This window comes from Pogoniulus pusillus, chromosome 9, assembly GCF_015220805.1.
Source record: "Pogoniulus pusillus isolate bPogPus1 chromosome 9, bPogPus1.pri, whole genome shotgun sequence".
Lineage (NCBI taxonomy): Eukaryota > Metazoa > Chordata > Aves > Piciformes > Lybiidae > Pogoniulus > Pogoniulus pusillus.
In genome coordinates this window covers 8059734-8085205 of record NC_087272.1, presented here as the reverse complement: position 1 = coordinate 8085205, position 25472 = coordinate 8059734, and the positions used below count along the sequence as shown (strand labels likewise).

Below are 25472 nucleotides of genomic sequence, written 5' to 3'. Positions count from 1 at the left end.
AATTCTACTTGTGGCTGCTGTTCAGCATCTCTTGTGATGAAGTTGGGTGCTATTCTTGAGTTAGCCACACAGGTAGTACCTAAAAGGAAAACTGACAACACTTATCTGCATCTTTCCACCAACTCACTCACCCACCTCATCTGTGGCCCTTCAGATTGCACAACGGCAACATGCAAACTCACCCTCAATGAGACCCTTGCTCATGTCGAGAGTTCAATACCTGCACACTCTTTACTCAGGAAACAATCTCTGGACAAATGATGAAGAAATATTTTTCTCCTGGTTGTCAGTAATGTCAGATCTTTTTGGAAAGTCACTTTGCATACTTAATGATGCCTGGAAAGCCTACATAGTCACAGAAGTCTTGCATTCAGAAATGCCAAAGGAGAAAACAATACTTCACTCTATGCATTTATGCATTCAAATTACTACACTGCTAAGAAGACAGAAAACAACCAAATAAATACTTCAGAGCTGAGAAGTACATTGTGGGATGTTTTAAGTGAAAAAAATGACAGTCATTTCATGCCAGTCAGATACTCATGAAGTGAAATACATTAACAAACACTCATTAATCCTTCCCATCATGCTGGGAATTTTGTAACAGATGTTCCTTGCAGGGCAAATGGCATGATTTGAACTTGTCTACCTTGGCCTCTTCAGGGACAGCATGTTGTTTTATAGCACTACCTCAGGAAACATGGGCAAGTGGACAGGACATCACCATGTATTAAACACAGTTCCAGAAACAAGAACAGACCTTATGCATGCAAAATGAAGGGCAAAAAATGATGGATAGGCCATCAGGCACTCATTGCTATGGCATCTTATCACAACTAAGGTAATGGATAGCACAGAAACAGTAAGGATGGGAATTTCAGAGCTGCCTAGATAATTTAGATACCAAATACTTTTCAAAGATGTTTGATAGGTCAAATGCTGCCTGTAAATTCCTAGTGACAGAGCAAGGTCCATATAGCTAGGATCTACAGCAAACCGTTGTGCGGTAGGAGTTGAAATGAAAAGGTAATCTTGGGTTGGAGGCAATATACCTAGAACAAATGCTTAAGTGATACTTTGCAGTACAAAATCAGCATTTGGTCTTGCACCCTTCTTGCATATGCTCATAAGGAACCTGCAAAATGCAGCACTGTGGGACCCTGTCTTCTGCTGTGGGCACGGCTAAACACTACAGCAAATCTGCTGTTCAGCAAAATACTCTCATTGGTGCTTTGCTACTCTAACTCAAATCTTGATATCACTAATTTGTTTCTTTTACATCAAAAAATCAGGGACAAGCCCACAAACAATGTAGTCCCACAAGGCATAAACGAAACAGTGCTCCAATCAAACTGAATCCTCCACCTCCCTGAAAGTTTCTCTTTCCAAGCTGTTTAAATATTGAATAACTCCAAAAATGTAACCCCCCCCATATTCAATCATGTGCCAAAGTTAAACTAACCAAGCCTTGTAATACAATATAGTTCCTTGAACCAGCTAAACTTCCACATTGTTTATCTCTCTGCCATATGCAAAAGGACCACCCAAAGAGAGTATCAGGTAAGTGTTAATGCCAGTGAAAAGGAAAGTGATGAAGATGCTGTAGGTGACACAGTAGTATGCTGGTTTAGTGACACACAAAATAATTGTGTGATCTGTGCTTTATTCCCAATTTTAGCCTCTGCCAGCTGTAAAAAAAAGCAAGCAGCCACAGAATTTGTTTGGCCATGACTTGTTCTCTAACCTGGAAGCCACTCCATTGAAATCTATCTGTTGTCTAAAGATTTTCTGTGCCAGAAAAGAAATGCAGCCATTTGTTAAAATGAACCTAGATTCTACTTTCAGAAACTGGATTTACACACACACACACCCCGTTGAACATGACAAAAGGCAAACATACTAATTCCAAATAATCAGAGACTTCATTTGCCAAAAATGTAACATCATGGATGGTAGGAGGAAGTTGTTGCCAGAGAGAGTGATTGGCATTGGAATGGGCTGCCCAGGGAGGTGGTGGAGGCACCATCCCTGGAGGTGTTGAAGAAAATCCTGGATGAGGCACTTGGTGCCATGGTGTAGTTGACTGGCTAGGGCTGGGTGCTAGGTTGGCCTGGCTGATCTTGGAGGTCTCTTCCAACCTGGTTGATTCTATGGCTTAAAGTTCAAAACGGGAGAAGGTTCCATTCATTCCCTCTGGTGCTAGTAAATATCCTCCTATTTTACATTACTGACTAAAGTTTCAAATCAAGAGATGTTATGTGAACCTTGGAGTACCAATGGCTATTAAAGACTTCTTTTTTGTTTGTTTCCAGATAAACATCCAATTTTGAGACGTGCAACAGTAAGAAAACTCTAAATCTGCTCAGAGATATCTTTTTGGAAAGTGTTTTAAGACCATGTGGGGAACAGCTGATGAATTTAACAGGATATTTTTTTAATATGGGTCATATTAAGGACTAAGGGTCTCTTAAAAAAGAAAAATTGTCGGCACCCACTAAGCTTAAAATATGGCATTTCCTGGCTGGTTCAGTTCAGATCAGCATCAGAGTCCAATTTTCCTGCATTTTCCACTCTCAAGTCGTTCCCCAGCCATTGTCCGGAATAAGGTAAGACAAAGCATGAAATGGCTTTTCCAGATGGAGTGAAAAAGACACCACTATCAACACTCAGTTTAAGTGAGGGGAAGAGATGGTACCATTTACTGATGATAGAAAAGGGTGAACCAGAAGCTCCCAACTTTTGATCTTGGTGCTACAGCAACATCATCTTCAGACAGGTCACTCACACCATTGCCCTCAACAGGTGGCTAAGTACCAAACTTTCAGTGGAGTTAAGACTTCACATCCCAATACAGAGCAGAACTTCTTACTATGTTTATAGCTTATATATATATATAGCTTACTATGTTATATAGCTTATATTTATAGGTAGCAGAATATACAAGCAGACATTTACAGTATATACAGTTATATACAGAAATATACAAGGTAAAAAGGTGATACAGAAACACAACTCTCCTTCCAGAAACCTGAGTCCGCAGGAGGAGCTCCCAGCTACCCTTCCACCTTCTCCCACACCTCTCAACTTTACTCCAGTCCCAAGGAAGAATGAAGGTTTGGCCAGGGGGTTAGGAAGCAAAGTGGATTAATCAGAGAGACAGCAGAGAGGCTAGAGAGAGAAATGCAGCCCAGAGCTCCCAAGCAGAAGTAGATGTGTTTGGATTCTTGTTCTTACACCTCTCAGCAAGCCTATGAGTGAAGTAGACATCACCCTTTTTTGTCTTTCACAGCCTGTAATCTTCTCACCAAAACATTCTAGCTAGCTTCAAACTAGCACATAAGGCAAAGTCTGGGATAAGGCAGAGAGGTGGAAAGAAGGCGGAAGGGTGGTTGGGAGCCCCTCCTGGGGACTCTGATCTCTGGGAGGGCTGTTGTGTTTCTGTATTACCTTTTACCTTGTATATGGTTGTATATACTGTAAATATCTGCTCTTGTATTGTGCTAAATTGTAAACATAAAACTTCATTCCTTAATTTCCAGCTGGCCAAGTGTAGTCTGGGTGATTCCATAACAGTAGGGGGGGCAGGTAACTCCCAAATCATCACATGAAGAGCAAATAAAATACAAGCAGAGAATTGCCTGATGAGGAAACTGTGGTTTAAGATCAGTAGGTATGGTGCTAATCACAATGTTCTAAATAACCCAGACAACCACAACAGGGGGGCTGAAAAACAAGGATTTTCCAAAGATGCCACATCTGGTGTAGCATTTTGAAGCCACAAAGTTGCCTCCATCTCTAGAATCATGTGTAAAGCACAAACTGCAGCTTCTTTTAAGTAACAGTACATGACAAGATAAGTTCTGCTATTCAAAAATCCTTATTTTGAAGTGCCAAGTGTGGGCAACTATCACTTTAGAGTATTAAGAGATTCACTGGACCAGAATTTTAACTTACTTGCTTTACTTTCAGTCTGTGAAACTTGGACAGGATCATAGAACAAGAGAGCAAAACAAACTCTTACAGGATTGGGAATAGGAGTTTCCAAAAATCTCTTCTAGGTGTGTTAAGTGAGGTTATTAAATAGTTTCTTGTGCAACTCCAGCCTTAGTTGCTTTATAACCTAAAGCAGAGAGAGTGCTTAGGATGGGACTCTACCCTACCATTAGCTTCTTTTCTGATCATTTGCACTGTAGCTCTGAGAAGTACAATTACAAGGCTTCCTAGAGAACCTTCAGCTATTAAGAGTAGGACAGAGAACCAAAGAGTAAGCAAAAATGACATGTGAGCCAGCAGCAAGTCACTTGTAGAAGATGGGTGTGATGGAGTTGCTGTGCTTGGCTTAAATCACAGTACACCTGGTACTTCTGTGCTGTACATGTTGGTAAGCCAGGTGTTTGAAAAGCCTGTAAAATGCCAAAACTGAGAGAGAAGTGAGGAGAATTCACTGTACAAGTCTGCACCCTCAGATGGCTCTACATTGGCAGTATCAGGCTGACCTCAGGAAGATTCAAGCAACATTCAACCAACTCATTATTTCAGCCTTCTAGAGGAAAAGACAAGATGAAAAATAAGATACACATTTGTCAGAACAAGCCTGAATACAACCACAGTGGACAAGACGTATTACTACATAAGGAGCCACCCCACTATAAGAGCTGATGAAGGGATACTGGACTGTGTTAAAGACAGGGAAGAATTACCCTGCACTTTGCAAGCTTTTAAGTCACTAGAAGCACTTTATAAATTCCTCTGGCAGCAGGAACTACATAAGGAAAACATAAGCTGCTCTGTATGAACACAAGGCTTTTTTAAAGCTCTCAAGAAAAGCTCAAACTCAGTGCTCAGAATAAGTTTCCAATAAAAGAAGAGATAAAAAGAGGAAAAAGATATTTTTGTATGCAAAAGCCCATACAGAGATCATCTCCAACAGCTCATTTCAAGCCATCTGTACCCTCTGAAAGGATTTGCTGTACTTACACAGGCCATTTTTACATGCCATGTAACCTAGGTTGCAGGTGATGGGATTGTCAGTTGCTGTAACTTTGCATCAGTGCATTAAGAGAACTCCAGCAAACCAAAACGGTGACTAAAGAAAATACCCACACTCACTGTGCCCATTTACTTTGCGGTACTCAACTCAAGTGAAAGCAAAGAGCTTCAGCCTTTGGTTCAGCCCCCTCAGCTAGCTGTACAACCTTGAACATCACATGCCATCAGAGAGCTGCCATAGGCATTTCTGGAAAGGCTCTTTAAAAATCCTAATTACCAACACAAACTAGTTTGTTTGGTTTCTGCAGGACAATTCTAATCCAGCATTTAGTTTTCCTGCTTTTTGTCATACAAAAGAACTCCTTGGCTGCCACCACTGACTCCGTGTAACAAAGCAAGGCTTCGTTTTGCTTTGTTTAAACACAGTTACACCAAACTGCTTTAAGCCACTTCAGAATTTAATGGAATTTATTATTTCTGTGCCACTTAGAAGCACATTAACACCATAATTAGGGCTGACAAATTACTTGCTAAGAGAAACAGCTGGAAATTTGAATTGCATTTGAATTGGCTGCTTGTTGCATATTGAAGGTAAGCCAGCTCATCTCACCAGTGGAAGATAAAGTCTGCAGACAAATAAATATGCATAGAGATGTTTATTCATTAACAAACCTATGGACTTGAAAACAAAGGTACCTCAGAGAATATCACTGACAGGCAATACATATCCTTCTCACCTTGAAAGAATCCAACACTGCAGCCACTAGGTCATTTTTAAGTCTTAAAATCCATCTTCAAAGCTGATGCAAATTAATGTGTACACACAGATGTGATTAAAATGTAAGAAAGAATCACAGATGGCCCAAGTTGTAAGGGACCTTAGAGGTCATCTACTGCAACACCCAGCCATGAGCATGGACTAGACTTGGTTGCCCAAGTCTAGTTTAGTCTTGAACACCTCTGCAGAAGGGGCATCCAAAACCTTTCCGGGCAACATATTCCAGAGACTCACCATTCTCATACTGAAGAGCTTATTCCAAAGATACAGCCTAAACCTACTTCAGCTCAGTTTAAAACCTTGTCCTATTGCTTGGCACCCTTAAGAAAAGTCCCTCTCCAGCATTCCTGTAGGGGGAACATTGGTACCTATTAGAGTGAATGCCCCAAAGACTCTTAAGTGAAAACTTAAGGTGACCTGAGACTATATGGCTCTTCAAAACTAGACTAGACCATGGAATCATAGAATCAACCAGGTTGGAAGAGATCTCCAAGACGATCCAGTCCAACCTAGCACCCAGCCCTACACAGTCAACTAGACCATGGCACTAAGTGCTTCATATCCAGGCTTTTCTTGAACACCTCCAGGGACAGTGACTCCACCACCTCCCTGGGCAGCCCATTCCAATGCCAATCACTCTCTCTGGCAAGAATGTCCTCCTAACATCCAGCCTAGACCTCCCCTGGCACAACTTGAGACTGTGTCCCCTTGTTCTGTTGCTGGTTGTCTGGGAAAAGAAACTAACCCCACCTGGCTACAACCTCTCTTCAGGTAGTTGTAGACAGCAATAAGGTCCCCCCTGAGCCTCCTCTTCTCCAGGCTAAACAACCCCAGCTGCCTCAGCCTCTCCTCAAAGGGTTTGTGTTCCAGGCCTTTCACCAGCCTTGTTGCCCTTCTCTGGACATGTTCCAGCACCTCAACACCTCTCTTGAATTCAGGGGCCCGGAACTGGACACAGGACTCAAGGCATGGCCTGACCAGTGCTGAGTACAGGGGAAGAGCAACCTCCCTTGTCCTACTGACCACACTGTTCCTGATATAGGCCAGGATGCCATTGGCTCTCTTGGCTGCCTGGGCACACTGCTGGCTCATCTTCAGCCTACTATCTACCAGTACCCCCAAAGCAAAGTGTCTATAAACAGCAGTATCTAAGTAGCAGCATCAATGACAATTGTTTTAATATAAATATATTCTAAGCAAAAGCTATTTGATTTCTATTTGGAAAAGAGCTGTTTGTGGTAAAATGAGCTTTCAGAGAATTTGTGATTAACTCTAAATCAACTACCAAACTGGAACATCTTCACTAAGAATGTAGGAAAAAACCTTAAGATTGGCTCCACTCCTCTTAAAGTTTCTCAAGCTGTCATTCAAGCAGCACATCATCAGGAGTGCTCTGTTTCACAAAAACAGACTCCAAGAGGGAGGACATTCTAGCACTCAGGGAAAGGGCCAAACTTGCAAATATGGGTTTCATTTTTTCCTCTCACAAGCATTTCCAGTGTATCTCAGATTACATTACCAAAGGGATTCCAAAAATCTGAAAAATCAAACTTGGTAACAAATTGATCATCAGGATTTCAAAGAGTAGCTGCTTAGCATGGAAGCGCCTAAGCTGATCAGCACATATACTTTCTACCTTTCAGACAGTGAAATAAGAAACTCCCTGTTTGGGGGTACAAAAACAGCATATTGGTCTCATCACTGAGGAGCAACCCTCTTGTTGTGAGGTCCCCAAGGGACACCCTTCAGGGAGCCCAAGCAGCAGACTCCAGCTGCAGATTTCCATTACCTACTCCAAATGGCGATGCAGCTCCTGCTCTGCTTCCATGCACGTGGGATGGGACATGGAGAACAGACCAGCTGCAGACATGCCACAAAGCCCAAACTTCACTATTGTTTGGATGGCAGTTGTCTCATCAGCTTTGTGGTGCCTATCCCTCACTTTCACATTATGGTCTGGAAGGAAGCAGAGATGGCCCACATGAGATGTTTAGGCACTGCAGTAGAAGGAAGCAGAGATGGCCCACATGAGATGTTTAGGCACTGCAGTAGAAGGAAGCAGAGATGGCCCACATGAGATGTTTAGGCACTGCAGTAGAAGGAAGCAGAGATGGCCCACATGAGATGTTTAGGCACTGCAGTAGAAGGAAGCAGAGATGGCCCACATGAGATGTTTAGGCACTGCAGTAGAAGGAAGCAGAGATGGCCCACATGAGATGTTTAGGCACTGCAGTAGAAGGAAGCAGAGATGGCCCACGTGAGATGTTTAGGCACTGCAGTAGAAGGAAGCAGAGATGGCCCACGTGAGATGTTTAGGCACTGCAGTAGAAGGGAGCAGAGATGGCCCACATGAGATATTTAGGCACTGCAGTAGAAGGAAGCAGAGATGGTCCACATGAGATGTTTAGGCACTGCAGTAATAGGGCCACGTTGCACAGATGGAAAATTCCACTCCCAAGGAGTGTGTATAGGTACAGAAAGAAATCTGTGGATCTTGTGCAGGAAGTTTTTAGAAACTTTCTGGCTAGCAGTCCAAGAGGAAAACAAGTCCTGGGGACCACAGCATTTTCTAGCAAAGGAAAGTCCTGACAGTTTGGCACACCTGTGCTTCAGGTCTTTAGTGTATAAAACCGCCACACAGCAAAATGTGTTTTCTATTGTGTTACACAAGGCCAATATTTAGATTAATTTCACTTGACGTTTTCCACTTCATATCATTACTTTTTTCATCAAAATGGAAAAATGTAATAAGATAGATTCCCCTGAGAAACATTTTTCCAGCGTGAAGAATTTGTACTGGGGATTCAGGCCAGTGGACAAATTTCAGTACAATGCAATGTGGTTGAATGCAATTTTACCTGTAGTTTTCTATCCTCCCCACTGAAAGTAGTCCTAACTTCCCATTTTCTTCTCCTCTGTCCTATTTGGAGTGCTATTTCAACCCACTGTGTTACAAAAGCAAACAAGTTCCAGGTTTGTTTCTTTCTTTATTTGTCCTTCAACTCTAGCGAGGTTTTAATTGCAGCTCACATTAACAGAGGGTACAAGTCTCTATCACTTCCATACTCCTGATTTGCAGCTGAAGCACAAATGAAGAAATAGAAAACTGAAGAACTACAGTGAGAAAAAAAATCTTTCTTAAATTTCTTATGGGACAACCAGCAACAGAACAAGGGGACACTCTCTCAAGTTGTGCTGGGGAGGTATAGGCTGGATGTTAGGAGGAAGTTCTTGCCAGAGAGAGTGACTGGCATTGGAAAGGGCAGCCCAGGGAGGTGGTAGAGTCACCGTCCCTGGAGGTGTTCAAGCAAAGCCTGGATGAGGCACTTAGTGCCATGGTGTAGTTGACTGGCTAGGGCTGGGTGCTAGGTTGGCCTGGCTGATTTGGAGGTCTCTTCCAACCTGGTTGATTCTATGATTATTGCAGTCTCTCTCTGTTGCTGTCAGATGGACACCTGGAGCCTCTGTAGAACCAGCAGCCAACAGATTTTTCTTCAATAGAAATGGCCCTTTCTTTTCTTTCCCTACTCCCTGACAACCAAGGAAGAACCAATTTTGCTAGGCTGTTTTGAAAGTCCTAACATTGATGTGCAATACTAATTAGGGAATCTAACAAGCTAGCAGTGGAAATGCTCTTTAGAAAGTGGCATTGATGTCTCAAGTTGCTGGAAGTTCAATGAAACTGGCTTATCTTATAAAAAACGTTGTTTAGTTATTGATGACAGTTACCATTTCATGGAGAGGATATTATTGGGGCTTTCCTCCTGACTTTGGCTAAATCTGAACATATTTGGTATGCCTCAAGTCTGGCCCACGTGCCTGGATACCTTCTGACACAAAGATGGGAGGACAAATGCATATCATACCCCAAACCAGACTTAAAACTCATCTAAGTACATGCTGTGGCATAATATCTTGAAGGTGCTCCAAAGATACACAGTTTAGACATACTTTAAACACCGCAGAGGGATAATTTCATGAGGAAAGGAGCTGTGCAGCCACAACCAGACACATTCAGGAGTGGCTATGGATGCTACACTAAGGTTCTTCCTCAGCTATTCATTCAGAGGTGAAAAACTGTGGGGTAAGGAAAGCCTAGAGCCTACTCAATATGAGCTAGCTTTGCAAGGTGATCCAACTCTTTAATGAGAGCATCAGACTCCAAGTTACAAAGCACATACTTTGCAGTTAGGGTGAGAAAAGTGGGCACACACAGCATGCAACACGGTACTGTTCACTAGCATTTGGTGCATCTAAATATTTGAATATGCAAAATCCTCCCTACTTGCTGTTACTGCAAAAGCATTTAGTGCACCTAGATACTGGAATTTGCATGTTCCTCCTATTTCCCTCCTACCCTGCACACAGTCCCACAGAAGCTGCTTATCAGAAGGCTCAAGGACAAATTCCTCTGAGCTTCTTCACACACAGCGCTGTGGTTTACTGCAGTTCCAACACACTCAGACCTCACATCCAAGGCTTGATTATACAAGCTTCTAGGGGCTTGTGCCCCCCATTTTTCGGCCAGTGCCCAACAAAACAACATAGGTAAAAGCTGATAAAACTATCAACTCAGTACTTGGACACTTTCAGCTGAAGTGTTGCCAGCAGTTCCTCACATGCATATTCAATTCCCACTCCTTTTAATCTATGAAGTTGTGTTCCTCGAGACGAGTTGGTTTAATTTTTTCTTTCAAAATGACAATTCACCCTTGCACAAAATATGAATATTACATCATAAAATAACATTATCTACTCAGAACAGGCTTCAAGAAAAAACCCTCCCAGTTATTACAGGGATTGGAAACTGTCAGAACTCTGTGCATCTTCCTCTCAGTCTGGTATTACCCAAAAATGACAACAAAACATCATACCAAAGAGATCCAAGGTCTATTTCTAGAGATCCAAGGTTTTATTTCTAAGTGCTTCCGTGTGATGACTTTTGACAGTGGAAAAAGGCATTTGGTCATAGTTTTGTACATACACAAATCATTAAGATTTTTACTTACACTTTATACATACTAATCAGCCACAAACAGTCCCACACAATCTATGATCAAGAACAGAATACTCACACTTGAAAAAAAAGCTTCTCCTTTGAGCTATCAACAGCTCAAGGACATAGCAGGAAGTGGTTATTTAAAGAGTTTTCTGATCTTCCTCAAGAAGCTTGCTGCTAAATGAAAAAGAATGTACAAGCACAAAAGAAGCAGTGCTTTGTGTTATGGTTGTTGAGGAAGAACAGACTTTCTCATTCTTTCCTTTCCAGTGAAGGATCATCTACACTATGCGCAGTCCAGGAACATCCCTGGCACTGATATTTTAATGATCCTTTTCCAGAAATCATTCCATTACCTGAGTAACCTTATTGTCATAACACTACTTATGATAGTCTACTTTTACTACCAATTCAGGGGGATTTTTCTGCCTGCCAAAAGCACTCGTGGCTCCGCAGCACTATTTGAAACTCAGCCCCAACAATACAAAGAGAGCTCCCAAAATAGACTGTGAGCTGTCGCAAGTTAATGCCAGAATGAAATCAGATATTTGCCCGTGCTCTTCCAGCTGCTCTATCCCATCCTTGCTGAGAAGAACCCAAAAGCTTTCTTTACTACCTATAATGCTCAGCTGTAGAGATTGGCTTGATGTCTATGTCTGTAGCAACCTCGAGTTCACAGAGGACTGGATTATGTGCATTCAGAGGCTACTATTATGAATTGCTAACCAACAGATTAGCTCACATGGTAGAATGCTACATCAAAAAGTAAATGCACACTGCAATGCAGATGAACAAAACAAACTCTAGTTGCTTCAGTGAGCATCCACAGCTGCCCAGAGAACATCTAGGAAGGTCAGCTCTTCTGGGAAAGAGATGCTGGATGAAATTCTGCTGTTATGACAGTAGGTGTGTCAGCACACATCAGCACATAGATAGGGCAGAAGAACCCTTCCAGTTGTTGTTGTGGAGGCAGGGAATTAATGAGGATTTTTAGAGAAAAAGAGAGTTATTTTATTTTCCCAAAAACCCACCCCCAAAACTATAGGCAGAAATTAATTTAGTTTTAATTAGCAGATTCAGTTAGGTTGAGAAGATCTACGAGGATACCGTCGGTAGTTTGGCTACTTTGGAAGTCAGAAGTTGGAAAAGGCCAAGCTATTAAATAATAGCATCCCCTCCGATTAGTAAGGCTGAGCCAAAGTTACTCACAGGTGAGTCAGGCTGGCTGAAGGAAGGGCAGTCCAGCTGCTTGTCCCCTCGCTTTCTCTCAGAGGCCATCCGAGGGTCGTTAAGGCCTATTGATGATCTTGGAGGTCTCTTCCGACCTGGTTGATTCTATGATTCTATTGAGCCTGCATAAAGGGTGCTAATGGTGGGAAGCCTCCTTCAGAGCAGAGTGCCAGGGGCTCCTGCTGCAGAATCTATCCAGGTGGGGGGGAGAACTCTAAGGTGGGAACCAACTCTAAGGCGGGAACCCCAAGAGCAGGAAGTCCCCCAGTATTTATACTCTTCCTAGACAAAGAGCAGAGTTACCACTGCCTGGGCACACAGACCACAGCCAATCCCCAGCCCGATTCCAGTGCAGGCACTGCACAGGCACCCCTCATGCCACAAGGGCCCCTTGCTCCCCCCCTCCACGCCTGCAGGGCAGGGGGGGGGGAACAGGTCTTTTTGTGCCTTTCCCTCCCATTCAAACCACAGAGGGAGAGGAATTTTGAGGTATACAGGACTCAGGACAATTGTACAGAGAACAAACATCAGCTATTCCCTTTTAAATGAATGATAGTGGAAGGATTTTTTTGTTTGGGGGGTTGTGGTTGTGTTGTTCTTGAGGATTTCGATGTTCTTTCAAGTTTGTTGGTTTGTTTTTTCCTGTGGTGTTTGGGGATTCTGTTTGGTTTTGTTTGTGTTTGTTTTTTTTTAACTGTGAAGAAGTTTGGAAAACAGCAGATTAGTTATGGATTAACTAACATCTTAGTCTATGTTGCAAACAAGTTTCTACTCTACTAAAGTCTTGTTAGGGCTCTCTCTGCAATTTGGCAGTACTGAAGGACAAATAAAATACAAGCAGGGAATTGCCTGATGAGGAAACTGTGGTTTATGATCAGTAGGTATGGTGCTAATCACAATGTTCTAAATAACCCAGGCAACCACAACAGGGGGGCTGAAAAACAAGGATTTTCCAAAGATGCCACATCTGGTGTAGCATTTTGAAGCCACAAAGTTGCCTCAATCTCTAGAATCATGTGTAAAGCACAAACTGTGGCTTCTTTTAAGTAACAGTACATGACAAGATAAGTTCTGCTATTCAAAAATCCTTATTTTGAAGTGCCAAGTGTGGGCAACTATCACTTTAGAGTATTAAGAGATTCACTGGACCAGAATTTTAACTTACTTGCTTCACTTTCAGTCTGTGAAACTGGGACAGGAACATAGAACAAGAGAGCAAAACAAACTCTTACAGGATTGGGAATAGGAGTTTCTAAAAACCTCTTCTAGGTGTGTTAAGTGAGGTTATTAAATAGCATCTTGTTCAACTCCAGCCTTAGTTGCTTTATAATCTAAAGCAGAGAGAGTGCTTAGGATGGGACTCTACCCTACCATTAGCTTCTTTTCTGATCATTTGCACTGTAGCCCTGAGAAGTACAATTACAAGGCTTCCTAGAAAACCTTCAGCTATTAAGAGTAGGACAGAGAACCAAAGAGTAAGCAAAAAATGACATGTGAGCCAGCAGCAAGTCACCTGTAGAAGATGAAAACCATGGATTTCCCAAAGATGCCACATCTGGTCTGACATTTAGAAGCCACAAGGTCATCTCAATCTCTAGAATAATGTGTAAAGTAAGCACAAACTGTTGTGGGTTTGTTGGGGTTTAAGTAACACCATATGACAAGGTGAGTTTTGCTATTCAAAACTTGTATTTTTAGGTGCCAAGTTTGGGCAACTTCTTGAAATCAAAGCTTCTGGAATTCTTGCTAAAGATATCTTTTGGTAAAAGAGCTGCCCTCTATCACCACATCATCACTAAGTGAATACAAGCATAATGCCAAGTCTCAGTTATCTGTTTTACCAAAGGTTTGCTAAGGAGTCTTTAAAAAACAATGAAGAATTCCTTGTAGGATCTTCACTTGAACCCTTGCTGCCTTTTTTCTTCTCAAAAGATTTAAGAAAGGCAGACAGAGGTGGAAGACTGAGTTAAAACTAATAGTGCTGCAGTAACACATTTTCTCCCTGCTAAAAAGGCTCTCTGGTGAATCTTTCAGCAGTACAAGAATATTGGCAGAAGTCTTTCCTATCCCCTGAGAGAGTCATCTGGATTACATCCTCACTACCAGTGGGATTAAACCACTTGTAAAGAAAGAGATCCCTTTTCATTAGTTTTCTTTTTCTATTCATTTAAAGAAAACAACTTCACAACTAGCTCCACTTAAAAAAAAATAAAAGGAACATTTGTGTGTGTGTCTCAAGACCCAGACTGAACTTTACAAGTTCTTCAGAAAGAGCAACTGGTTTGGTTTATACTTTCAATGTGTTGCAAGAATCCTGCTTAGCCATGAGTCTGATCATGGTATTCATGGGGGGGTGAAATTACTATAGGGTGACAGCACTGATAAATTTGCAAATATGAGGATGGGAATAAGAGGGGGCAACATCTACAGAGAGAAATCTGTGGTGTTCCAAGAAAGTTTACTTGAAGAACGTGTAAATGGTTTTTGCTGTAATCAATAGTTCCCCAGCCCAAGAATGTTGAAAAAAGAATCATAGAATCAACCAGGTTGGAAGAGACCTCCAAGATCAGCCAGGCCAACCTAGCACCCAGCCCTAGCCAGTCAACTAGACCATGGCACTAAGTGCCTCACCTAGGCTTTTCTTCAACACCTCCAGGGATGGTGACTCCACCACCTCCCTGGGCAGCCCATTCCAATGCCAATCACTCTCTCAGCCAACAACTTCCTCCTAACATCCAGCCTAGACTTCCCCCAGCACAACTTGAGACTGTGTCCCCTTGATCTATTGCTGGTTGTCTGGGAGAAGAGACCAACCCCCACCTGGCTACAATCTCCCTTCAGGTAGTTGTAGACAGCAGTGATGTCAACCCTGAGCCTCCTCTTCTCCAGGCTAAACAACCCCAGCTCCCTCATCCAAGCAAGTAGGTCACTGCACAGTACATTTCTTCAACACTGAACCATTAACTATATCAAGGGGAAAGGTTTTTCCTACACCTCTGCAATTCCAACTGAAAAGCAGTGATTCTGGGCACAGTTTAAGTACACCTTGGAGCAGTCTTTAGGATCAGTTTAATCACACCTTTGACTAGGGTTTGGGATGTCTATAACCACGGAAGACAGAAGTTAATTGATCCTGCTCTGGTCTTAATGTTGACTTTCACAGCACCTGTGGGAGATCCTCTGACAGCAAGCAGGTTTGAAAGCAGCTGTGATTACAGCCACTCTGAGCCTGCAATATGTTGCATGTGGGGTGAGACAATGCCCCATTCAGACCTTCAGCATGTTTTCTGCCACCAGAGGTTTTAACATTTGAGTGCAAGCACAGGATTAAGACATCAGGCAGCAAGAGCATAGGGGGAGGGATGGATACCAAGGAAAGAAAACAATCCAAGGGCACTTCAGCAGCACCACAGTATGAACTGAGAGCACACAGACAACAACACACATATTAAACAACATGTACAAAAAATGGTCCAGTCATGGTGGACATGGTGAAAACAGTAGCAGTTCAAATAACCTCTCCTTCCAAACTGACTATTCACACCACCACCATCTCTGGTAGATATGTCACTTGAACATCCTCTCTGCTACAAGGCCATTCACAGCTGCTGGTGCTTTGAATCATAGAATCAACCAGGTTGGAAGAGACCTCCAAGATCATCCAGTCCAACCTATCCCCCAGCCCTAGCCAATCAACTAGACCATGGCACTAAGTGCCTCATCCAGGCTTTGTTTGAACACCTCCAGGCACCCCTGGAGCAGCCTCCCTGGGCAACCCATTCCAATGCCAATCACTCTCTCTGCAACAGCTTCCTCCTAACATCCAGCCTAGACTTCCCCTGGCACAACTTGAGACTGTGTCCCCTTGTTCTGTTGGTGGTTGTCTGAGAGAAGAGACCAACCCCCACCTGGCTATAACCTCCCTTCAGGGAGTTGTAGATAGCATTGAGACCCCTGAGCCTCCTCTTCTCCAGGCTAAACACCCCCAGCTCCCTCAGCCTCTCCTCATAGGGTTTGTGCTCCAGGCCCCTCACCAGCCTTGTTGCCCTTCTCTGGACACATTCCAGCACCTCAACATCTCTCTTGAATTGAGGAGCCCAGAACTGGACACAGCACTCAAGGTGTGGCCTGACCAGTGCTGAGTACAGGGGCAGAATAACCTCCCTCATCCACTACCCCTTTAGATGCAACACATGTTACTGAAAACTGCCCACTGGGGCACTCCGAAATCAGATCAGTCTTTTGCTCTCCACACAGACATTTGTAAACTACATTTGGCACAGTCCTCCAAGTACATGCAAACCATCTTCCCCACAGATTTAGTCTACATCCTGACATTTGATTAATTCATAACACAACCATCTGACTAAGCTCTTCTGTCGTTATTTTACAGTCACCATATATCTGCAAGTCAGGTAATTCAACACTTTGAGCTCCTTGTGGACTTTCCTTCAGAATTATTTCCTCTCACTGGAGCACATGTTGTTTACTCATACTGAGTGGGGCAGTGAGAGATCTCACATCAGTGTCAGGGAGTTAAGAGAGGATGTTCCAATGGGTAGCTCATTTTGATTTGCTGCTTGTTTATCAAAGACTGAGTGGGTTTGAAAATGCTGTCGTACTACTGCATGAGCAAAACGCCACAAGAAACCCAAACCAATTCCTGTTGTTTAGTATTATTTCATGTTTTCTTAAAGACATAGGAAGGAATTCACATTAACTTAGGAGTAATTAGGTGCAGGAATTAACATTATCAAGAGAAAGGATGAATCCAAAGATTCTACACTGAAAAATCAAGTTGCTGGACCCAGTTTTAGATTTTAAGTTCACATCAGATCCATTAAATCTTCAATGCTGTTCTCAAATGTTAGTTACCCAAAAGTCTCTTATTATCAAAGCAACTGTATTTTAAGACCTACAGAGCAACAGGCAAAAGCAGAAAGGAGGAAGTCTTCTCTCAGTTCCAGCAAAAGCTGCTTTGGATAACATATTCTCCTGTTACACATAACCAAACACTCATAAGCTTTTATCATCATAATTGTCCAATGAACTTCTAATGAAATGCAGAGGAAAAACTCTGTACTCCCTACAGGTGTCAAGACTGCCTGCTTGACAAAGTGATCTGTGAAAAGAGGAATAAGAACTTATAATGTCATGGAATTGCCTCATCTTCTCAAAAACCAAAACAATTCTCAGCACTGTTTGCTTATCATACACACCTCACCAAACTAATAGAGCATGAGGACTTTGTGCAGATGAAGAATGAGTTACCATGTGCTTTAGAAGCATGTAAAAGGGAAGCTGCACTTGCTGAAATTTCACAGAAGCCATTCTCCTCCAAAACAGAGCTCACTTCTTCTGTTGCCACAAAGCTGGATTTTCAATTGTCAATCAGTAGTCTTAAACAACAGTTTTAGTGCATCCCTAATGCTTTTTAAATAAGCAGAATACCCATGTTTTAGGGAACAAAGCCTCCTTCCTCTGAGAAAAGAAGAAATACCTCTCTGGCCAAAGCCTCACATCTTCTTGTCTGCCCACACTCACATATTCAACTTCAGCCATTGTACAGATGACTGCATTTTTATCTTAATAATATTCTGCCCTACCTTTACTTTAAATTTACAAGTATGCATAAAATGGTTAAGACTACTACAGAGAAGACTCATCTCTGCATATCTCAGTATCTCTCCCATTACCCTTACAATATACTGGATCATAAAAGATTATCTTGAAGTAAGGGGACTGGAAGGTACTATCCAAATGTTATATATGCTTGTCTCAAATTATCATGTGCTGCTTTTTATTGATCTACTGTGTGGTCAGATAATTAAAACAACCCAAACAAACCAACCACTGTTATGGATGCAAATACACTTTAAATAAAAGCAAAAACTCAAAGCTAAGTTTACCATCCTACCTAAAGCATGCCTTTAATATAATCCTTAATTGGAACAAAAATGAAGTGGGATATTCCTTATTTTGTTATTATTTGTTTGGCAAAATCCTTCGTACTTTCACCCTTGTCACAAGGGCTTTTGACAGCAGATACTTGGATGAGAAAATTAAGAACAAAAAAACCACCAAACATCAGACTGCAACTACTGCTGTAACAGGTAACAGACAGCACCTTAAACTTCTGACAACAGAGAATTCCAGCTTTACAGTGCAACTACACATCTGCCTCAGAGATCACATCTCATCCTTCATACTGGTCACTGCATTGTATTGTTTTAGGACCCCACACTCCCTCCTGAAGCACAACAGTCTACTGATGAAACAGAATTTAGTCTGCCAGATATCACAGACACTTATTAGCTTGTTCTGAAATAAAATACAGCTTAATTCACAACTATTGAATTTGCTGAATGTGGCTGCATAATGACTTTGCAGTTACTCCTGACACCTTAAAGCTCATTCTTCTCTAGGCATACAACACATACTTCTGTTTCAGGCTGTTATGCTGTGCTGGCTCCAAAAATCTTGTATATATTGTATGCTGCCAGCTATGAAGTCATGCTAAGATTCTGAAATACATCAAAGCAAGGACATTTAAAGTTTCTTCAGGCATTCTCTTCTCATTTCCTCCTCTTCTGCCTGAGCCACAATTTATGTCACACTAAATTCAGGCCTGAGCCTGAAATTCTAGTTATTCACCAAAACAACAAAATACATACTTGAAAAACATTTTTCATAACTCCTGTTAGTGGGTGAACCTCAAAGGCATTGCTGAAAACACCCAGTGTATTCACTAAACCTCAAGTCTTTGTGACAGTCATCTTGGAATCATTGGCACATTGCTTTTTCTTCTCCCAAGACATATTGCGTGTTTTGGGACACTACAATGAAGTTTCAGGGGTAGTTTTGTCTGGGATTTTTAGGTTTTGTTTTTTAACTTGGATGAAATTCCAAGTGGCTACATCTGCCTTGACTAACATTACTTGTGACATATTTCCTGTGAAGCTGGGGGGTGAATATGTACAACCATCTGATTATGAACAATTTTCAGAGTTAGTAACACCTCAAGATTTAAGTTACTATTTGATCTTTTTTACCTCTTACAGAAATAAAAAGGCCTAATAGAATTTGTGACTCTAAATAACAGAAGAGCATAAGGAAAATGCTATTGCACAGGCCACTGGAATGCAGGAGAATCTTTGTTGAGTTGGTACAAAAGTTTACACTCCAGTTTTTCTGAATGCTGAGGCAGTTACCTTCCCAATTTTTCCCCCTCCACTAATCACCAACATATCCATTTGAATAGCTATACAACCACCTAAAATCAATGCAAACCAACCTCAAATGGAGAACAAAGACAATCCAGTTACCATCCAATTTGGACATTTTTACAGCATTAAGCCAGTTTAGCAAAACACTGAAGTTCTTCCAACTATTCATGGTGCATGAACCAAGAAAACATGAATAAGTAGTTGCATGAACCAAGCATCAGATGACAACTCACAAAGAAATATCCTGGATTTCATCTGCTCTACTACTGTATACTTCAGCTAATAGCAGCAACAATTTTCCAACATCTAGCTTGCCATACAAAGCACCCTGCAGCAACAAGATGCAAGAAGAAACACATTCCTGACCACTTGAAAAATCCCAGGTTATAAATAATGTCAATAAATAGTGTATGTATAAATATATTTATTATTATGATAATGTAGCTGCCACAGATCAGCAACTTTAAAACACAGCAGCAACCCCATACAGCCAATTATGATCAGAAAATAGAGAGCAGGCTACTAACACAAACCACAGTCCAGCTGGGGGAACAAGAATAGAAATTGTCTCTCAAGTAACCTAGATCTCCTCTTACAAGGAAGGGGCTGCACAGGGCCTGGAGTGGGAACTGACCAAGTGTCTAGCAGCTTCACTGCAAAGACTCTGCAAAGATTTCATCAATTGGCAACAGTGAAGGCTGAAGATATGTGCAGCTGTACCAACTACAGCATCATCAGTTCTCTAGGGAAATTATTTGATTTCCTTAATTAAGCAGCTTTAGTCTTGCTCTGAATTCAATGTTGGGCAATCAACTAGGGTCGCTTCCAACCTAACCAATTTCCATTAGTGTCACCAGATTGTCAGGTTCATGCTGTGATAATTATAGAGACCACTTCTAGCAGTCCAGCATCTGCCAAAATAAAAGTACCTGCTTCTGCAAACTACCATGTCCAAGATACAGCCTCACTTAGCCCTACCTTGCTTTGAGATCAGAGGAGGTCTCTGCGCTATCAGGAGTATGTTTCTAAAGAATAGAACCTATCACACTAGCTGAGTCAGTCAGTGTTAACAACATCCATGCCAGCATACTTGAAAGATCACATGTGCATTCACTCATTTAATGCAATTACTATGATGTTTTTATTGGAAAACTCCAGCATTCCTCAGATTCTCAGTGCTATTTCTTGCAAAGAGACCTACAAGCACAGAACATTGTCTCTTTTTATTTCACATCACCAAAATGAGTGCAATCAACCCAGTGAGTTTTCTAGACATTTTATAAAGAGCTAAGCCAGAGAAACTGTCTAGTAAAAAGCAAGGGTCACTATGTTTAACATACAATTGATGGAAGAAAAGAGGGGGGGGGGGGAAAGAGTAGGAAAAAAGCTGCAGTCCCCACAGTTATGTGTTCTCTAAAAACTACCAGCTGAACTGAGGAAAATAAGTACTTGCTCTACAAGATTTATACTATCCAAACATACACAATCAGCTAAAACATCGCCCTTCACCACCAACTCTGTTGTACATGATACAGCTTTATCTATGCCAGGCTTGCTGCAGAAACACTGCTAGTGCCAACCCTGGAAGGGTAGGAAGAGTGGAATGAGGAGTGAAAATGACACTCAGCTACTTAATAGCTGTTCAAAAACTTGCTGAATGTGATTAGTACATTCCAGGTAATGGATTAAAATTACTTCAGACTTCAGGCATTTCAGAATGTTTAAAGGATTAGAATAGGTAAGTATTATTTTAAGGAAGCACCACATGGGATCACTTATTATGAAGTCAGACCTCAGATTAAACACATGGAAAAGGGAAATGCTTTGGTAATTTACTCTACACCTACCTCTAAAGCTCCCTGTTTCATCTTCTGTGCTGCCTGCTTGGTCCTCGGTCAAACTGCCTCCTAACTCCTGCCTGCCTCTTGTAACTACACAGGTGTGTGCCAGTCAGTAAGCCAGTTGGAGGCAAACTTCTTGATGGATAAGCAGTACCAGCTGATTCTCTGCCTCCTATGGTTACTGTGATCCACTGAGGCAACAGAACCACACTTCAAGCCATATTCTAACAACAAGCACACCTGCCTTACACAGTATCCAGCACTGCTCTTCAAGTTGGTGCAGTTTCCTCCAAAATAAAAAGCATTTCAGTAGTTTGATTAATTCCCCCCATATTAAATATTTTCATGAAAACTTCTCTTTTTCTTTTAAACTTGGTGAAATTCTTCCTTCATCATGAAAAAGAACAAAAAGAACCCAACTACTTAAGGGGCTGATCTGCTTCCTTGAATTCAAATCGAAATGAATATAAGAGTTAAAAAATACAGTGCTTCAACCACTTCCCATGCATATATAGGATTTTAAGACCAACATAAACAGCCAAAGACCAACTTTGTGACAAACACTAACCTCTGCATGCACAAGTAGAAGTCCCCTTTTTGGTTTTGCATTCCATCACCTCCATCTCCCTGGATGCCCACAATAGACTGAGACCAAGAACTACGGTGGCAGACAACTACCTTCCTTTAAACAACTGAGCCACAAGATCATCAGCTGTTTCTTGATTACACATCAGCAGGCACAAAACACACTGCAAAGCTGCACATCTTTGTGATCAGAAAGCCCTCTCCACTCAGTGTCTCCAGGGCTGTTTTCATCTCTGGATTACTGAGACCCAAGGAAATGCATTTAACTACGTTGGAAAGGTTATCTGACAGTTCACATGCCAAAATACATGTGTGACTTAAAGCCACACAGCACGTGAAAATTTACCTCAGACACTTGTAGAGCTGGAGGAACAATTCACTATTCCTCAAGCAAACCTAAACCTCTCTGCCAGGTCTCAGTTCAGTATTATGTCAGCCAAGCTCTAAGATAGACAGAGAGCATCTTTCCAAAAAGCATCACATTCCCTGATTCTTCTATCTTCCCTCTCTTCCAGCTTTCCCTCCAGAAGGCTGGCCACATATACATTGGATCTGAATCCAAATAACTTGTATTTCTCCATAGCAGCCCAGCTGAAAACTTAATGGACAATTGCTGCCTGCAAAAGCTCACAAGTTAAGACAGATCTCTAGAGTGAAGATATTTGGTGTCAGTCAGAAACTGGGTTGATTTCTTAGACATGCACATAAAGAGCTTCATTAAAATGCTCACAAGTCTAGATAAAAACTAGCTCTACATTAGCATTTAGATAGGTAGACATAGAGCCTCACACACTCTAGAAAAAGCAGCAAGCCTCTAAATGACAACTCATCCAACAGAGGTACAAAAGCACACAGACATATCAAAACAGAGACAAATGCTTCCTTCATTGGCAACAAATACCAAGAACCAGAAAGAGCTATAAAGATACAGAGCTGCCCAGATCCTTCTGCACACCCACAAGCACAAAGGGAACAGAACTTCACTCACACTGCTCTACTTGACCTATTAAGCACCACCACTTCCCCCCTAATGCAATCCATTTCCTGTTTTTCCCCAGGCTGCATCTCAAAGCCCCCTTTCTGTACCTTAATTATTAGCATTCACAACCCCACACTCACTTCAACAGTCAGTCACTTACCTCCACTGTTCTGCGCAGATAACCAGAGGCCAGATTCTTTCTTAACTTGGCAGCATAGAAGAACAAAAATAACTATAAATCAACAACTACCCTGAGAGGAAAAAACCTCACAAAGACCAGACCCTCACACAACCTTAAGTGAAATGAAAATGAAACCTTCTCGAGGCAGCCCAGCAGCTCAGATGTACATCCCATTTGAATGCATCACCTGTGCAGCACAGGTGGCAGGAATTAAAGCCTAAATCACCAGCCTGTTACCCTTCTCTTGGTTCACAAGGACAACGGCATCATATGAACAATGACTTACACCTGTGAGAAGTGCCTCTCTGCAGGTCTCAAAACCAACCATCTACTTTCTTTCTACTGTTTCATTTGGAAGCGTATAAACAAAACTGTTTTAAAAGTGAAGAGCTTTCCCCCTAGAGCTCTACAATTCCCCAACTTCTCACTGAATCCTCTTGGTGCCTGACCTTTCCTTGTGGAAACCAGGTTTTCTCCACTGCTTAGTCTTAAGGAGCAGACCAAGAAAGCACATTAGCCATCTTCTTCCTGCACTCTAATTACTATCCAATTCAGCCAGCCTGAGCCATTTTCCCTACATTTTTTCATGCATTCTGATGTGGCAAACTATAGTAAAGTAAGAATTTGTTATTTCCTCAAAATGCATGTTTTGTTGGAATCAGTGCAACAGGGTGAAGATACCACTCTAGCTATAATATTCATTGCTGCTCTGTGAGGAGTGTGACAACACTGCCAAAGCAGCAGCACTATGGAAGGGGGTGAGTGCCATGGAGCTACACCTGTCCATTTCTCTACAGGTCTGATCAGGTTAGAAAGGTTGGGCACTTCTTCTCCTTGCCTATGTGTGGACAGGTGTGTACACTGTGTTGTGTTTGATTGGTGGTTTTTTTTGCTGAAGATTATGAAGAGCAACTGAAAATGTTCATCTTTGAGTGGAAACAGTCAGTTCTCTCCAGCTCTAAAAGAAATGAATACCCTCTATCAGGAGTCAGCAGAGGTATTTCCACTGGCAGTCAGGAATGTCATTAATAACACATTGAAAAGTGTGAGTAGAATCCCATCCTGATTACCTCAGTAATTCTGGAAGGAGAATAAGCCAAGAAACTCCTATGTTTAAAGTTTCAGTTAGATAATTTTCTTCATGTCTCACAAGAGACAATTCTGCTTACCTTTTCCTGTGTGGTAGCAGAGCCAAAGTCTTCCCATGCATTTAATTCCATGTTTCTTCTCTATCTTACACCTTTGCTAGTATAGAACCTTGGTGGTTAGATGTGGTTGTACACGATGGTCCACTGCACAGAACTATGGATTCTCACTCTTAGACTATAACAGGAAAAAACTGTCATGGGTTGGTTTTATACTGAATTGGAGAGAGATCTGGGGCTAGACACATGCAACATGCCATTTGAAGAGCAGGCACCCTCATTTTTTTTAATTGCTTGTTAATTTGAAGGAGCAGAACTAACAAAAGTTTCTAAAGTTACCTCTTAGCATCTACTTCTGCTTTCTTACTATGCCTCTTACCATGTGAATAAGGGTTTGATGTGTGACAGAGTGGGAAATATGCTGGAAAGAACCCATGGTTAGGCTGCAAAACACAGGTGTGTTCCACCTGGCTTTGAGTTTATGCAGAGCATCAGAAAAAGGCACGTGGAGTTGAAGCTTCTCAAGGTCCATCTTTGCCACAGAGTTCCTCTTTCAGCATTACTCCTTACATAAAAGGGACAGGTCTGTATCTGAAATGCAGACATCTAATGATGGGGGAAAGGCAGCAGCTAGAGTGGATCAATTCCTGACAGGAAAGGAAAAAAAATAGTTGGAACAAACCCTTCTACAAGAGTGGTTTGTGCATGTTAAAGATCAGCAAAAGAACAGATCTCATACAGACATCTTTCAATTGCCCCTGATGCATTGTTGCATAGACCTTTATTAGCATCCACTATTGCTTTGTTCTTCAAATTGTTTTATGGTAACTCACAACCTTTTGTTTTACCTTTTTTCTCTACTGATTTCTACTATGACCAATGCCACCAGGGCTCAGAGTCCTATTTGCTTCTCCCCTGTATCCTTTTGTTTCACACTTCAAGGATTTCTATAAACTGCATTATCATAGAATCATAGAATCAACCAGGTTGGAAGAGACCTCCAAGATCAGCCAGGCCAACCTAGCACCCAGCCCTAGCCAGTCAACTAGACCATGGCACTAAGTGCCTCATCCAGGATTTTCTTCAACACCTCCAGGGACGGTGACTCCACCAGCTCCCTGGGCAGCCCATTCCAATGCCAATCACTCTCTGCCAGGAACTTCCTCCTAACATCCAGCCTAGACTTCCCCCAGCACAACTTGAGACTGTGTCCCCTTGTTCTGTTGCTGGTTGTCTGGGAGAAGAGACCAACCCCCACCTGGCTACAACCTCCCTTCAGGTAGTTGTAGATAGCAATGAGGTCACTCCTGAGCCTCCTCTTCTCTAGGCTAAACAACCCCAGCTCCCTCAGCCTCTCCTCAGAGGGTTTGTGTCCTTGAACTCACAACCTGTTGATGATCAGTGTGTGAAGTTTCCCCTTTTATGTCAGCAGACCTGAAACACGAGCGATGACTGTTGTCCTGCCTGTACCAACTTCTTTTCTCAACTTGCCTCACTCTTCAGGAATTATTTCACTCTG

At 42.0% G+C, this 25472-nt stretch overlaps 1 long non-coding RNA gene across 5 annotated transcripts in view; it reads right to left on the bottom strand.

The window, feature by feature from the left end:
* Positions 1 to 22937, bottom strand: part of LOC135178021 (uncharacterized) — a 146434-nt gene extending 123497 nt beyond the window's left edge. For all 5 annotated transcript variants that reach the window (XR_010303317.1, XR_010303319.1, XR_010303316.1 and 2 more), the window contains exon 1: positions 22788 to 22937. This is a non-coding gene — a long non-coding RNA (uncharacterized LOC135178021). The remainder of the gene's footprint in view (positions 1 to 22787) is intronic.
* Between the last annotated feature and the right edge of the window lie 2535 nt (positions 22938 to 25472).